Below are 14,852 nucleotides of genomic sequence, written 5' to 3' on the forward strand. Positions count from 1 at the left end.
TTTTTTACTTCAATTGGATTATATCAGCCATTATGATGTGTAGTGAGTATGTGACAATAAATCCAAATTCAGTGGAATTAATCAATCTCTTTGTAAAACAACCTCTTAATCTTGGTAGCCGTACATGCAACTAACATTAAATTTCCTTGTGTCTTACCCAGACAAACATTAACTAAACTCAGGGTATCAGGCACTAAACTTGTTTAAAAATATGTACCTTTGTAATAGAGCATTAATCGACCTGCGTGCATCCCTCAAAATCTATAGATTTTAAATGTTTTCCTTGCATAAGACATTAATGAGGTACATGGAATAAATAGATCAACGAGGAAGCAATGGAGGGCACTTTTATCAAGGTTGCAGGTGATGCCAAAATGAGGTAGCAGGTAATATTCTGTAGGGCAGCGCCACTGTCCATTGGGATATAGACAGGCTAGAAGAGAGGGTCTAGAGGAACCTCATGAAATAGAACATGGAAAAAACCTAGTGCTGCCCTTGGCAGGAATCACCAGTGCAAAGACACAGAATGGGGCCTGCCTGGCTGGGAGCTACTCTTTGGGCAGAGACATAGTGCCTTGGCAGACACAAGCTAGGTGTGAGCCAGCAGAGTAGGCCTGGATGCAAGGACAGCCGATTGTGCCCTGGGAGCCATATTCACAAGGGCACAGCCAGGATATTGAATGAAGGAAACACTATCTTGTACTCAGTACTCATGGAATTACATCTGGACACTGAATCCAGTTTAGGGATCCTGGCACAGGGCAGATGCTGAAAAATTGGAGCAAGTTCAGCAGTGGTCCTTTCCAGGCAGATGACAGAGTGTGTGCCTGGTGGGAAGGGGTTGAGGGACTAAGGCTGGTTCAGTCCGAAGGAGGAACAGCTTCAGTGGAGTCTAAGGGCAGACTGAATATTCCTGTGAGGGGTTTACTCAGAGGGTAGAGTTGGGCTCTTTGCAGCAGCGCCTGTTGGGAGAACAAGAGTGAGCACACAAGAAGTGAAACAAGAGAAAATCAAACTGCCTATAAAAGATGGGGAAAAAAATCACCCTCAGGACATTCCAACACTAGCATATATTTCACAGAGAGGTTTTTCATCCTCCATCCTTGGAGGTTTTCAAGACACAGCTGGATAAAATCCTGAGCAACCTGATCTGACTCTATATCTGCTCCTGCTAGGATAAGGGGATTAAACTAGAGACATCCTGGCATCTTTTCCAGCCTGAATCATTCTGTGAATACAAACAATGCAAAATGTAGTCACTGTCATTTTTGAACTTCTTGAAAAATGTGAAGAAAATGCAGTTACTTCTGTGTTTGCTTTTGGCATTTACTCTAGGCTGAAATTAAATTCTTATTATTATTGAGAACCTTTTTTGCTTTGATTTTTTTTTTCCATTGATGTAGTGTCCTTTAAAAAATAATTAAAATATTCTATAATAATGCAGCCACTTTTATTTTTCTGTAGATCAATATCCCTCTCAAATGCACAGCATCTGCCATGTTTAGACATTACCCAAAATCATGAAACAGGTTAAGATATCATTTTAACACCTGTACATTTGCCTGAGGTAGGGAAAGATGCACTGTTAAAGATGCAAATGTTATCATAAACAATTGTATTCTCGCTCTGTCTCAGTTACTGTTTTCCTGTCTAGTTCTGAAAAACTTAGTTGAATTGGACTTTCAATTATGTAGGTTGCTCTAAAAGTAATGCCTCCATGCGTTACAATTACATTGTTGCATTACAATATAAAAAATGTAATGGAATATTGGCAGGAAGGTTCAACCTCTACAGCCAACACCTACTTTTAACAATGTGGGCCGACATAATAAAATAGAAGGCATTACTTTTAGGACAGCCCTTATAGGTATCATTCATTTTTGAATACTTAAAATGACTGAATTGTATGCCAATTTTACTGTTATTATCACGGCTGTGAAATGGAACTCTCTTTCCATGTCAAAATACAGAAATGTTGATATGGTTGTTTCATTTTCTAGTGAAAGTTTAGAGAATGTCTAGAAAAAACTTAGAAGAGATAGTGAGAAAAAGACATATGGAGTAAATGTGCTCCTCATTAGACAAGACAGGGACTTTCTGGAAAACAGCTTTATGGAATAAAGTCATCATCTGTGCAAAGTGGCAAATAATAAATGGAACAGTTGAGCTCTGAATATTTCTTAAGTTTGGAGTCTTAATATGTTACTTTGAAGTAAGCTAGGTGTATTATAATTTTTAAAAAGAAATTAATGGAGGGCTCTATCACCTGGTTTTGATTAAAAAATCAATTTGTTGATCAAATAATGGAAAAGCGTAAAGCGAGTTTAAGAAACTTGTGTCTTGGTTGTACAGGAGAGGCTTGCTATATTGTCTCAGCATTGAACGGAAACTTTTTAATAAAAATATCCAAAGTTTTCTTTTCTTTTTATCTTGATTTCTTTTACATAAGGGGAGATCAGGTGCTCACACCTCATTCATATCCGCATCACTACTTCGCAAGTCAATTCACTGTATTATCTTTCACTTCAATGCACATTTCATATATTTCTCAAGCACAATACACAACTCTCTCACACGGAGAAGAGCATATCAAAGGAAAAACAAACATAAGCAGCAGAGGCCATCACCAGCCAGACATCACAGTCATTAGTATTGCTGCTTTGCTATCATTTTGTTTTTCTCTGTCTTGTCTCTCCTCCTGGGCAGAGAGAGCACATCTGGCTAAAAAACAAGAGGTTTTGTTTACAGAGAAAAGCATTTCTATATTGGAAATTCCTGTGTCTTTTTTTTCCCTACTGTCTTCAGCCAGCTACCATCTGTCCAACAGTAGTTAAAGGAATGCCTGCAATAGTGTACTGGAGGATACATAATTTACAAATAGTTATTTTTTTCTAGAAAAGACAAACTAAATAAGGGATACTGAAGTACACACACACATAATCTGCTAGTCTTCAAATCTCATACCTCTTTCAAAATAGGATTCATGTAATTGAGCTGTTTCTTATTTCTCCATACTTCTGGTCAGGTTACTCTTTTAATACTGAGAAGGATGCTTTGAAATTCTGCAGCAAAATATTTGAACATTTTTGTATATTGTTTATATAAGCAAAGAGAAGTCAAACTCAGTGTCTGTTAGCCTAGAAATTCATGTTAGTAAATACGCATTGAGACTGTGTTATTAGATAAACAGAGTGATGCTTGAATTTTGAAATTGTTGCCACTTGATGAAGCAGTCAAAACTTGTTTTCTGTCATAGATTTGTTTTACCTACATTTACATCTCTGTCTCTAGCTTTAAACCAACCAGAAACCGTGTGCACAGAGGCTATTTACATTATGTCACCTTGAATCTTTTCTTCCTGACAATTTAATGTAATCTGCTTTTCAGTTTCATGTGAAAAGGAGTGCCATATGGAAATATATCACTCCGTGACAGATTTCACTATAATGTTTGTCTAGTAATAATACACTCTTCAAAGTGCTGTGCCAGTTAAACTTCTCCCCCTTACTAAATTCACCTATTTCCTAGAAAGCAATTCAGGGCTAACATTGGACTCTAATGTTGAGTTTATGTTTGTTTGAATGGGGGATCTGACCTATATTGAGGATAAAACACAGAAGTCCCAGAAGAAGAAGATAAATTACAGTTCATTAATTTAAGTGAGCTGTGATATTATACCTTCTCAGGAATTTTTTTGACACAGCCATTCCCTGGAAGGATGGGTAGATGTGGAATGGCTTGCCTTGTTCTTCCTTATGCTGGACAGACATAGCATCTGGTAAATATTGTGGAAACACTCAAGTGCCATCACTAGGAAGGAAGGAAGGAAGAAAGAAAGGGAGGAAGGAAAAAAAGAAATAATATGGCAGTCCTAAGGAAAGGATTGACTTTCATTATGGCATATGCTTTTCACATGAGTTGAGAAAAAATATCAGCTCATATTTTACAGACCTAATAATATTCCTCAGTTTTCAGGTCACATTTCTAATTCTGTGACCATAAAGACTCTACAACAATTAGCAGCATTCAGCTGAAAGTACGAAATTATATGGACAGTGGAAGAGGAAGATATAAAAGTGATTACAAGATATTCTGCAACTGTTTTAGTTCAAGATTGTTTTTTAATAGGGAAATCCGTGAAATGTATTTCAACATACGTAGCACTGTAGGTTTCCTGAAAGGATGTACTGGACAGTGTTCAGAAAAAAAAATGGAAGGACAGTGGACTATACTTGTTTGTTTTATACATATATTGTCCTTTCTCAGTTGTCTGCAGTTACACCACTGAGATAATTCTTGGTCTTTGCCATCCAGTCAGAATGCAATTACAGAACTGCCTTATTTTTGCTGAAACATATTACAAACTTGTAAAATGTTCCCCTCTTCATACTTCTTTCATTCTTCATCTCACTTCCATTATTTAAAAATCTCTGATAATTGAATATTTTACGCCAGGGATGGAATATTCCATATTCTTAGAAATAAAATGTTTATTTCATTCTTTTACCATTTTTCTTTTTATTTTGAAATGTTACTTATTTTCTTTCACCTACAGTTGCTCATCTACATGCAGTCTTATTTAGTTTCTCACTTACGGGAGCCAAAGCACATAACCAACAGGAAAAAGAGTTTAAAAAATTTACTTAATTCTAAATATTCATATATCATAGTAGAGGTTTTTTTGTTGTTGTTTGTTTTTGTTTTTTAGAAAAGAGAAAGAAAAGAGATGTCAGATACTCCAAAAGTACTTACTATTTTTATGGTGTTTTTGCTATCTATTTTATGATATAAAAACTGTTATTTAATTTTACCAATGAGCAGAACTTATTTAAAGAGCTTTTGCATCCACACATGATATTGGAAAAGGAACTTGTCTGTCCCCCTTGTTGGGTCTCACCTCAGCAGTGAGCCTTACTGCTGGGTGTGTTATAAGAATGGTACCACAGAAGGTAACCAAGAAGGAAGGAAACCAATGTAACTGCAAGTGCGGCAAACTGAGTTTTTTGTTCGTCTGTGTATATGTAACCCAAAGCCTCGTAACTGACATTCTTACCAGGAAGATCTTCAGTCTTCCAGTTCTTTGATTCTCCCAAGGCATTTTAACTTTGTACCTCTCAGTTACTTGTATTTCTTTATTTTCTTACAAATTCATCTGATAATAACTACTAAATTTTATTTTTTATACTGTGTATTCACATATGAATAGCAAGGACTCAGTGGTTAGGACATATGCATAGCAAGCATCTGTGTAGATTTAAGATACTTTCCTAATACTGGAGGTGTCATTTGGCTAGCAAAGATGATTTATTGTGATGGAGTGTAGATTTATGTGTTATTGTAACAGTATTTTGAAGCCAATAGAAGCTGATAGATTTGGTACAGTATATTTGAATTTCAAAGGTAAAATCATTTATGTTTCCAAGAAATATGAGCATATTTTAAAAATTATAACAAATCAGCTTAAAAACAAAAGTCAGAATTTGAGCCAAGAACTGAATCTGTCTTTAGAGAGCCAAGAACTGAATCTTTAGATCTTCAAGAACAAAATTGCATCTTACAGTGAATATAAAGTAAAGGAAGAAAGATTTAAAGTAACAGAAGCTCTCTTAGTAAATGAAATAGAGCTGTTTGCTCTTGCTTATACTACCTGCATCTCAGTTCCCAAAACCTGTTCCTCTTAGCAAAATATTTGTTATATTAATTGACTGTGTGACCCTCAAAGTGGTTTGAGGCCGATCATTTTACAGGTGGGTTGTTTAACAAATAGGATTTCTTAGAGTCTGTTCACTGCCTTTACAGTATTTCTGTGTTTTTGTGCAACTGTCTAATTGAAGATTTTATTTTATAACAGTATTTGGCCTGAGCGTAAATCAGTCTTCTAGTAGTACAGTTGCTAAGATATTGAAATGATCCAAATAAATCTTTCATATGGAGGAACTGCCACTGTTCTCATGCTTTAAGGGACTATTTGGGAAAACAGGAAAAGGCAATTTTATCCAGTGTTTTAAAACAGGATCACTTGGAGTAAGTTCAGAAACCTAGAGGAATACTGTTGACTGGAGTGGTGATTGGAGTGTAGGACTGGGGGTGAGGGGAAAAGGCATCTAAGGCATCTGGGCAGGTGATTGACCCCTGACCTGGAATCAGGTGGTGACTCTTCTGGCACCTAGGCAAGAGCAGAAAAAAAGTAAATAATAATGCTGGGAGTTATTCCTCATAGAAGTCGGTTGGAGCTTTCATCAAGCTAAGATTCTGGTTTTGTCTGTTGTAGAATCTTCCACCCTAACGGACTGACCCCTTCTCTCCTGTTATCCATCTCACTATGGTAGTATCAGTTTTACAAGAAAAGATACTGGTGTTCCAGAAGATGGTGTCCAGAAAGTTTCCTGGAGACTAAAAGTAAGAACGGAATATATGAGTATATATTTAACAAGAATTTGAGAACATTTCTGTTCATACACATTTTCAATTTTCTTTAGAGTATTAAAAATTCAATTATTTTTATACATCTATCATCTTCCAGTGGATGGAGCCTGGAAAATTGTGGAAAGGAGCTCCATTTTCTCTTTTCTTCTCTCTCTGCATCTTTGTTATATAAGGAAAAAGAAATAGACTGAAAAATAAGAGAGATGGGATATTTTCAAGAAGTCTTACTACAGTCAGACGTGGAGCTATGAATGATAAAAATTATTTCAAAACGTTGTTGAAAGTGGCTGTCTTGATGTTTTGTTTTTTTTTTCTGGGAGGGAGTGTGTTTGTGTATATGGGCATTCCATAAGTAATAGTTTCTATTTATTTGCATGGAAACTACAACAGATACAAAGAGAACTGTAACACTATTCGATAGAGCACATTTGCTGCTACAAAATGCTGTTTTTCAACATAGTCACCACCATTAGCTGTGCATTTTTGCCAGCAATGAACAGGAGCCTGCGTGTTGTAAAAGTCTGTCACCAGTGGTGATCAACCACTGTTGCTGTTGCTGCTCCTGAAATGCAACACCCATTACCTCACTGTGCTCACATCCACTGTTTGCTCTCCATAAACATTCAACAAGCATTGCTGAGTATCAATAAGTACAGTGTTCTCTGTGTGGAGGAATTCGGTGACACACCTCTGCTTCATATGCACTTCCATGCGTAAGACTGCCCCTCTGCTGCCATCTGTCACATGGCAACAACATGTAACAGAATACTGGAGGAAAAGCTCAACTTCTGCTATACCACCAACATCTGCCTCTGATATTGTGGGCCGGTAAAACAAAATAGGAGGCACTACTTTCAGAGCAGCTGTTGTATTTTATACACGGGTTCTGACTACAGTGAATTCAAAACATGATTTAATATTATAAACATCTTCCTTCTGAAACAGGAAGAATTTACAAGTAAAAAAAAATGATTCAGTGGGTTAAAAATGGCATTGTTCTATTTCACTCAGATTTTATCCCCTTCTAGCTTATTCTTCAGCTTTATCTTTATATCCATACAGAAAGAAGAAACATTATTTTATGCATAGTGCTTAATTTCATTTTTACATTTTAAGGAAATGACAATTCTATGAAGTAGTAGCACAGGTTTTGATTTTAGAGCAGTGAATATTGGAGTGCTTTTGTTTTTTTTTCTTGTTTCTTTGCCTTTGCTATTTGTTCCACATAGAAATGAAGTGAATGAATGGTAGAATGTCACTTATTTATTTACTTCAAGTTATTGCCTCTCTTACATCTTACTAGATTACATTTGCACTAACCAAAGACACTGTTTACACTTCTTTAACTTCAGTATTGACTAAAATAGCACTGAATCTCTTCCAGTGAGGGCAGATTTAGATACAAATCATTGTTCCAGCACCAAGATCATTAATCAGCCTCAGGCTAGATCCATTATGTGTATATTCAACATAGAAGAAATATTAATGGCTCCACAGAAGAAACGTTACCATCAGATTAGCTCTGACTCCCTACTGGAGCAGCAAATTACTCTGAAGTAATAATTATAATACATTACTAGAGGTTTAATTTTCAATAAGTGATGTCTGTTTAAGGAATAGCAATCTCACTATGGCTCAGAGAACAACAGATCATGCTATCAGCAAGAAGAAACCTACACGGAATTAAAAATAATAATAATAATAATGATTCATTACAGACTCCATATTGAAACAAAAACTCCCTAGAAATTTCCTAGCTAGAGTATTGTGGACAAAACTGCTTATGTTGTTTGCTATATGTTTACATTAATCAGAAGCAAGAAAACATCTTTGTACATGTAAATAAAACATGACTGTGCAAACTCTATCTTTTTTTTCAGCAGTCATCTTTGGAACAAGTTGATCACTTTGTTCTATGGTATATGTAATGAAAGAAGAAAGATATGTTCTACTTATTTAGTGAGCACAGCACATTGGTTTTGATGGAGTTACACCAATTTACGATACCTTAGGATGTGGACTTTTATGTATGAAATGATTTGGTTAGTCCATACAGAGCCACTACACACCACAACTGGGAGTTTTCTGTGAGCATCAACTACAGCTAAAAGCAGTTTTGTGGATTTTTTTTCTCCTACATCTCCATATTGATATTCATCAATTTTAAACTTTTCAAGTCAAAAAGAATATGCTAAAAATGATTCAGTCCTCATCATGGCATTGTGAGGAAGTAATATGAGCTTTTTACACCACATGATGTCTTTGAAGTACTCAGTGCAGCCCAGATTCACACTATTCTTTGAAATTATATACAATAAAATTTTGAAGAACTGGATATCTGATAATTGCTGTTCTGGCAGTGACCCAGTGCATTTGCTAGGCTTGTTTCTTTGTCAAATGTTGGGGAAGAGACTATTTTATGTGAAGGTGAAAACATTTAGCTACTAGATATTTAGTACTGTAACTTCAGTTACATGTTTTGTATTGTCTTGCCAATTTGGTCATTGATTCAGTCCCTTTAAACAGGGGAGGGGAAGGAAAAAAAGATGTTCTTGGGGATTTGGAATGCTGGTAACAGTATACATTGTGGAATCAAGTAAAATAACCTCAAATAGTAGTCATAGCCTGCATCTTTCCCTCAGAAATCAGAGATCAGAAATGGTGTTTCAGGTGTGTGTCCTCTTCTTCTAAAGAAAGCGTGGTAACTAGAGTCTGAATTGCTGCTCCAGCAATACCAGCTATCTGCTTCCCTGTACATAGAGATTGGTTAAAACTTCAAACGTTTTAAGACATCTTAGGCGGACCAACGTGAAAAAAACCAAGAATGTCTATTTGGATTTATATCACCCTACATCAGAATGAGAAAACTCAATAAACAAACAAACAAAACAAACAAACAACAAAACAAACAAACAAACAAAAACATGGATAGAGGGTAGCAGAAATTAAAGGATCCTTGTTTGATAACAGATAATTTATATTAATTTTGCCCGTTATATTCAGTCATAAACTTTTTCTGTAGACGGACTGGTTTTAGGATGCATTTGATTTATTTAATCATTTAGTTCAAAAAAGAATAGTCTTCTTGGTTCCACTGAAACTGAATTTTCTGGGATACAAATAAGGCCAACAAACGACAAATTCTCTTTGTGGGTTGTTAAACTTCCAGACTAAGCCGTGAATTGGGAAAGACAGAATTATTCTTTGGACAGTTTATGCTCAGATTAATTCTTACACAGTAGCCCTGTTACTTTAGAAGAAACCTTTCTGCTTTAAAATGTTTCTGTGAAATACTGGTCTGGAGATTTTGGCATAAATTAAAACTACGTTCATTTTTCCATTTGTCATATATTCCCAAATGGAGGTTCTATGAAGTGCTAAAATATTAGAAAAATCAAACCATTCAATGATCCAAAAAGAGATGAACAACCCTGGAAGATATTTTTTTAAAATCTGGTATCAATGTACATCAATGTAGTAATATGACATATTCCTGCACCTATTTCTTTCAGTATGAATTTATCACTGCTGATATTGTATATAGATATGAGTTTGATATTCAGATAAAAATAAATATGTGTTACAGCTTCATTTTCATTTGATTAGAAAGAGAACAGCAAATTAAAATAACCTTTACGTCTCCTGCAATAGTTTTCTGACCTATGGATAACTACAAAATTCAGAGTACCATACATATGCATTTCAAATACTTGTCCAGAGAAGTCTATTTAACTTCTTGTAAGACTAACTATATTTTAAGAAAAGAAGATAAACACGTACAATCACAGAAGTGCATATTATTGTATACATAGAAAAAGGTAGCTTTGTTTCAGAAGTATGTTATATATACCATATATTTTTAGGAAATCCAGTGTTAGTTATAGCTTAGTGTGAAACAAGGAATTCTTGAAAATGCATAAACTGCAAAGTATTTCATTCCCTAACTCACTTCTTGAAAGCCATGTTTTATTTCTTCTAATAATATTCTTTATCCACCTGAACTGTGTTGATTGAACTTACATACTGCTTATACAAGCAGCTATTTTGTTGAATTCATGCAGGTAATAATTTTCATGAACAGTGATCCCAGATGCTTGAGAATACATGGACATTGTATCTTCTTTATTGAGTAACCTGCAGCTAGTATAGAGTGAATGTCTATAGTGTGAGAGGAATATACTGCAAAATAGAGTATGGGAAACTTTTGGCAGTCTATGACCCTTATAATATATAAAGAAGTATTTTGAAATGTGCATATTTTTAAATGTCTTTCCTCTTTTCTCCTGTCCCTAACTTTACTAATAACAAAAGAAAAAGAGGGAGAAAAAAGAAGTGATCCTCTCTCCTGTCCTGTTCCAAGACAAGAAAAAACATTTATTTTGGTATCGGTGTTGTTCTGTAGACTTCCACTGTATTTGAGCTAATGTATTTTTCTGTGAAAAAAAAAAAAGAAAGAAGAAAACGATTTTTTATGATCTCCAAACTGTAATATATGCTAATGTTGAATGTCATATTTCTATCAGAAATAGAATTTGTTTTCAGAAATGTACATACAGGTCAGTGCAGGGAGCAGCAGAAAGATAAAAAATAATCAATTACAACTTAGAGGACCTGAAGCCTTGGATTCAAGAGCTACTGATCCCATCTCAGGGTATCTGCATCAGAGTTACCACCTCAATGAACTGTCCAGGAGACTACAAACTGAATTTGATAGTTTACTACACACCTGCCCTGATTTAAAACACACTGGCAAAACTGAGTAGGAAAACTGTCAGGTTCACTTTTTATTCTCTCCACAAGGTGAAGGCAGAGCATTCTGGTTCCCTCAGTGTGGTAGCATAATCTAAAAGATATTTCAGGGTATATAGAACACTAAACTGCTCTTTACTTCAATATGTGGATTGTCCTGATCCCTCTCACTCCTGCAAATGGGAGATTAGCTGTCAGCCTGAGCAATATGCAGTCACATCAACAAGTTTTGCAGTTTTTCACATTTCATCTCCAGACCCCATAAAAATATCTTCTGTAGGATTCTGTTGTAATTCTCTGTATAAATCCAATTCAGTACTAATTTTTGTTTTGCTAGAAAAGGAATACATCCCATCATTTTTAGATGGGCACTGCTGAAGGTGAAATTGCAAAAATAATCTCCATAGTTTCATGTTCTAACAGAGTTATTTAGTCCTGCTTACAGTTCACTGGTAAAGATACAAAATACAATATGGCTTACCAAAATTGAGAATAAAGCACAGATATCTTCATTCACGAACCAGTGGTTTATTTTCCATCTACTGAAAACTAGTGGTGGACTGCAATTTTAATATTCTTATTATGTTTTGACTTAAAAATAGTGAGGATGATTTTCAAATTTGCAGTATGATTTTTTTTTCTTCTAGAAATACCCATTTTCTAAAGAGCAACCCTTATATATATATATATATCTTTTATATATATATAAAGATATATGTAGTAAACCTTTAGACAGCTCTCATGAAGTCTGTTTATGGAACAGGCATAGACATGAATATAGATCAGAAAATAACAAAAGATCTGATTTTATGGAACTGAGTACCCCCAGTTCCATGCTTAGGAACTGTAATTTCATACTTCTCAATTGTTCTACATTAATGTTACAAGCACAGTGTTTCAAAAGAGATTGAGAAAGCACTTCAGAACAGAAGAAATATTCAAAGAATTCAAAATTAGCATTAAAAACTTTCAGAAATATTCAGAGCAAAAAAGTTTCAAGATGTTTGACACTATTAAAAATGAAAGAGTTCCTACATGCATTGATTTATTAAACTTTTAGATGGGGGGGGTTTCAATGATTTCTTACATTTTTAAGTCCTTAGATTAAGACTGCATTCTCTGTCCTTCGGTGACAACCATCATTTTGAGCCATTTCAGCTTTTTTTTTAATTTTTAATTTTTATTATTATTATTATTTTAATCCTTTAGAAATACACCAAAGACACTGATTGCTTTTCAGAAGAATGACACAAAAACAGACTTGCTACCTGATCAGTTCCAACCAGTGGGAATTGTTATTCATTTCATCATTTTCACCAATGAATGGGGAAAACAAGCCCTTGTGAGCCCCAAGGGAGATGTAGGCATGGATTTAGCCCACTGAGATGTTTTTCTAGAATTGCCTTTTTCTATTCAGACTGCACTAGGACCTGCAATGATTATAGTCCTATATAAGGCTTCTTAATTAAGATCTCATTCAGTGCCTTATGCAGTGCTGACCACGTTGTTTGTGCTTCATAAAAAGCAAAAAAGAAAAGAGAAAAAGCAAAACCATTGGTAGTTGACACTGCAGGTGTGCCTTCTATTTCACAAGCCTCAAACATGTTGTGATCTTCCACTTCAAGCCAAGATCTGGCTGCAGTGCTCCTGCCCTCACTCATAGCTCCACTTTCCCGATGCCAGTGCTCACTAGCAAGAAAATTACTTTTTCAGGAAATTGAATCTTCTCCTCCACCCCCATTCCCCTCTCAAAAGCAAACAAAACTGACAGAAAGATTTTAATATTTTTTTATACTGTCAGCACACTGCAGATTTAGCCTTATATTTCATGAATGGAATAATAAGTGTATTCTATACAATTTTTTTGTCCGTTTTTTTCTTGATTTACAGTAGATGATTAATGGATGTTTTCTTTAACTTATCGCTGATCACAAAAACTGAACAATTCAGGACCATCCAGCCCAGGCTGGATGGGGCTTTGAGCAACCTGATCTAGAGGGAGGTATCCCTGCCTATAGCAGGGAGGGCTGGAACTAGATGATCTTCAAGATTCCTTCCAACCCTAACCATTTTAGGATTCTATAATTCTACAATTTGGTGTGGGATTCAGTCACCCAAGTATGGATTTAGCATGTTAGCTTGACTGCTGTCAGGAGCTTATCTGTAATATGCTCTGTAGTCCCGAACCATGGCTTAAACTTCAAACCTCCAAATCTGTCAAAGTTATGAAATCCTTCCTTGATCTATCGCTGTCGGTAGCCAGCAGGATTCCTGCCTTTCAAGCTGGGTGAGTTATTCTGTCAATCAGTCTATAGAAATGTGCCTGTAAATGTGAATATTCCTCTCTGAAGGTGCTCTAAGGTCGAAACCTTTCTCTAAACCTTGCACCTGTAAAGCCAAAAGAAATACTTGAAAAGTCTTTTTTTTTTTTTTTTTCCCTCACTGTTTAGCTAGTATCCCCTTGTGTTTTGGCAGATGTAGAGCATTTCTCCAGTAATGGCACACTCAGTGGTGAATTTTCAATCCATTACATGCCATGATCCATGCCCAAGTCTTTCCTGAATCTACTCCTGAGTAAAGCTTCCATTTTAGAGCTCTAAGAGGCTTTCTTCAGGAAAAGAAGCTGTCTGAGGATGGTTCTTTCTTTCTTAGTAAATAGATGATATGGTTGAAAGTATCTTTTTAACACCATTTTGAAATCATATTTTTCAGTGATTTTGCTACCTCCAACACATTTTCTTAGAAAACACTACTGAAATCAAGTAAGGTGTAAAATATTAAATAAATAAGAGGGATACATTTATCATAAAATAATTGTAGAATCACATCAGAGGCAGTGAAAAAAAACTAACAAACCAATTCTATTTACCATTTTTACATTGCAGTTTACTTGCAAACGTTGTGAGGATTTGCTTTCTTTGAATATGGCAATTTTTTTATACATTAATATGCTTAGAAAATGCAACAAGAAATTAGAAACTTAATATATTTCTGTTGTTGTTAAAGGAAAAGAAGGTAAGTGCTGGAAGTAAGGAGTTACCATATTAATAATACTTCCTTCCCCTCCCTTCCCCTTCCTTCCCTTCCACTCTCCTCCTTTCCTTCTTCTGAAAGGTGAAGATAAAATAAAGGATTGGGTCAATATCAGAACAAGAACAACAACAAAATGTTCACACACAAGGGTTTGCATGTAATGAGGAAAGTATTTAGGGGTGTGTGTGTTACTTTCTTAATGGAAATGGATTAAGAATTTATTAACAGGTAGTTCTAACTACATATGAAAAGAATACTATATTTGTCCTTGGTTTGACTATAGATATTGCTCGACTGTATGAAAAAAAGTCAAGATGCATATCTACTTTTTGAAATGACCATCTGAATAACATGAGTTAATCAACGTTGCTGTTACAGGAAAATAGACTGTCTTGTCCCACACAGTGGGGGCCTTGAGGGAAGTGAATCTGTCTCCTTAGTCACGCCCCCCTAGTCAGCAGGCGTTGCTATCACAATGGAGTCATCCAGAAGTCAAAGGAATAACACAAATCAATTTGTTGAGAGTTTTCTAATAACTACTAATACTCCACTTGGAGGTAAAATTGGCTAATTTGCTAATTATAATTAATAACCATTACAGGTAAGAGTAGTTTAGTGCAGGAGTTATTTCTACATTAGAAGTT

The sequence above is a fragment of the Meleagris gallopavo genome, chromosome 3 (genome assembly GCF_000146605.3).
Source record: "Meleagris gallopavo isolate NT-WF06-2002-E0010 breed Aviagen turkey brand Nicholas breeding stock chromosome 3, Turkey_5.1, whole genome shotgun sequence".
Lineage (NCBI taxonomy): Eukaryota > Metazoa > Chordata > Aves > Galliformes > Phasianidae > Meleagris > Meleagris gallopavo.